The sequence below is a fragment of the Ochotona princeps genome, chromosome 13 (genome assembly GCF_030435755.1).
Source record: "Ochotona princeps isolate mOchPri1 chromosome 13, mOchPri1.hap1, whole genome shotgun sequence".
NCBI classification, from domain to species: Eukaryota; Metazoa; Chordata; class Mammalia; order Lagomorpha; family Ochotonidae; genus Ochotona; species Ochotona princeps.
The window spans coordinates 16,650,895-16,654,173 of NC_080844.1; positions in this window are offsets into that span (position 1 = coordinate 16,650,895).

Consider the following 3,279-nt stretch of genomic DNA (forward strand, 5'->3'; position numbering starts at 1 on the left):
CATTATGTGACACAGTTTAATAGGCAGTGGGATTCCCCCCACCCCTCCCCAAACCCCCCAGACCCCCCATGGTGGACTCCTCCACCCTGTTGTGTTACCACAGTTCAAATTCAGCTGAGATTCTTTCATTGGAAGCATCTATCAGGCATAAAGTCCAGCATCATATTGTCCAGATAAGTTCATCAGTTCCTTGGGGAGACCATCTCTGGTCTGAAGGTAGAGCTGGCCGAGTGTTTTTGACATTTCAAAGGATCTGAATCGCTGCCCTTCTCACCACTCCAAGCACAGTGCGGTCTCTGGGGAATCCACTGATTGACATAATCCATCATAGAGTCTCCATTTGCCCAGCACTTACATTGCCAACTCATAGCTGAGGTGGTTGATCGACTTGCTCTGTCCTCCGTCAACTGATGGTTAGCGTGCTGAGTCTGAAAGCTCTACTGGGGAACTCCCCATAGAGCCTTTCTCCGAGATGTTCCCGGACCAAACTCCTCTATGTACCGGCAAGAACCAGGCCCGTCACAGCCCATCGCCCCGATCAGCTGGCGGTTGCAGTTGCTGGGCTGGTTCTGTCTTCAGCGCCGCCTTCCACTGGAACCAGTAGGCATCCGCAGTCCAGACTGGCTCTACCCAGCACATACTCGGCTCTAGCCCAAGCCAGCGGGGGCTGCTGTCCAGTTGGAGCAACAATTGTGGGAAACTTTTAAACTTACTAAGTTCAGATACAATGTAGAAGTGGTATTATATAAAGTATACAAAATGTTTATATTGTTTAAAAGATTTGGTGTATTGCCTGGCCAGGTTTGGTCGCGATAAAAAAAAAAATGCCAAGGTGAAATGGCCTGTGTCAGTAGGGAATGCAACACCCGACCAACACACCTCCCACTGGTTTAGGTGAGGGACAAGAGTGTGATGGGCAGAGCCGGGAAGAGCTGCGATACTCATTGGTTCCAATGGAGGTCGGGGCTCAGAATAGAACCAACCCAGGGGGTAAAACCACCAGCTGATCGGAGTGATGGACGGTGGCGGGCACTGTGCTTACTAGTAGTACATGTAGGAGCCTGGACTGGGAATGCCTCAAAGTTTTTTTAGGGGATTCCCCTGAACAAAATGGAGGAATCAACACATTAACCAAGAAAAGATGGAAAATGGAGTAGATCAATCAACCACCTCAGCTATAGGCTTCCAGCGGAAAACTGGACAAGGGGAAACTCTAAGATGGACTATGTCAATCAGTGGACTCTGCACCAGCCTCATCATACCTGGACTGTTGCTGATGATATGTTGGAGCTTCTAATTGATTGAGGTGACGCTCTGCTGTCTCTGCCTTCAAACCTGAGAGGGCCTCCCTAAGAGGCCGTTGAACTTGAACTGGACAAGTGGGATGCTGGACTCTGTATGGTGTGAACTTTTAATTAGGGAATCTCAACGGAACTTGAGCTGTGGTTATGCATCAAAGTGAAGGAATTCACCATGGGGGAAGGGTTTGGGGTGAAGGGGGTGGGGGGAATCCCAGTACCTATGAAATTGTGTCATGTAATACAATGTACTTAATGAATAAATGAATATATATTTAAAAAAAAAATAAAAGATTTGGTGTATTAGCATGATTAACCAAATCAATTGTTCATTCAATTTAAACACCAGAATGACTCCTTTTAGATAGTGAATGTTGGTTTTAGACAGTGCATGATTTTTACTGCAGTGGAATGATTGATTTTAGACATTTTTAAAAGTTTTTTTAAGTTTTTTTTATTGGAAAGGCTGATATACAGAGAGAAAGATCCAAGTGGCCGTAGCAGCTGGAGCTGAGCCGATCCGAAGCCAGGAGCCAGGAGCTTCCTCCAGGTCTCCCACACAGGCACAGGGTCCCAATGCTTTGGGCTATTATCGATTGTTTTTCCAGGCCACAGGCAGGGAGCTGGATGGGAAATGGAGCAGCCAGGATTAGAACCAGTGCCCATATGGAATCCCAGCATGTGCAAGGCGAGGACTTTAGTCACTAAGCTACTGCAGCGGGCCCAGACATTTCTCTTGAAGATTTATGTTTATTTGAAAGGCAAATTTTCTAAAGAGTAGAGACATATTGAAGGTCTTCCATCTGCTAATTCACTCTCCAAATGGCCTCAATGGCCAGAGCTGAGATGATCCCAATCTGGGAGCCAGACCTCTTCCAGTTCTCAAGGACTTAGGCCATCCTCCACTGCTTTCCCTGTCTCTTTGCAGGGAGCTAGATTGGAAGTGGAGCAGCCGGAACACAAATGGATGCTCACATTGGAAGGTCAGTGCCACAGGAAAGAAGGATTAACTTGCTGTGTGACCGTACCACCCAGACACATTTTTATATATACTCACAAAGGGAGAGTGAGAGAGAAAGAGCAAGGGAGGATAGTAGAGGAGAAATGCTCTTGGTTACTCCAACAAATACCTACAAAAGCCAGGACTTGGGCCAGGCCAATTTCTTATATGAGTGACAGGACCAATCACCCAGGGCATCATCTTCTTCTTCCCAGGAGTATTAGTAGGAATAGGAATCAGAAATGGGGAACCAGGACTTGAACCAGCATTCCAACTGAGGATGCTGATATTGAAAGTGGCGACTTGATCTTATGTGCCACAACACTTGCTCCAAGACTTACACTTTTTAAATGTAAGGATACAGAATACTTTGGCTTAATTTATACACCATATTGTAATATTTCAGACAACTTCAGGCTTATTATATTTTTAGCTGGAGAGTAAAATCGTGCTCATTAGGAACCAGGAAGAGCAAGGAGGAGGGGTTAAAGGCTATTCTGTGGTTAGCAGAATTCTCATGTTTTGTGACCCAGTAGGGTGAATGCAGTTTACAGCAATTTATGATGCATTTTATAAAGGAATAGAAGACAGAAGTCTCACTTCACAACACGAAATTCTCATTTTTAGTGACTTGGAGAAAATACCTATTCTGATGCTTTCACCTCACACTTTGTACTTGTGTGTTTTGAATTAACATATTGTATCCCATGAACAGATGTAGTTATTATGTGCCAATTAAGAGTTTAAAATATTTCATTGGTTTACAGGGATTTTTGTAAATGGCAGGGAAAGTATTACTTGTTGGGCTGAGAATTTTGAAAACTCTTTGCCAGATATATATGGGCTCTAGCCTTTCTCAGTGGCACAGAAAACTGTATTTCAATTAAGAAATATCCTGAGCATAGTATCCTATTTTGAACCGGAGTCTTTCTCCCTTCCCCCAGTATTACTTCCCTGTTTTGTGCATGCTGCCACTGGCAG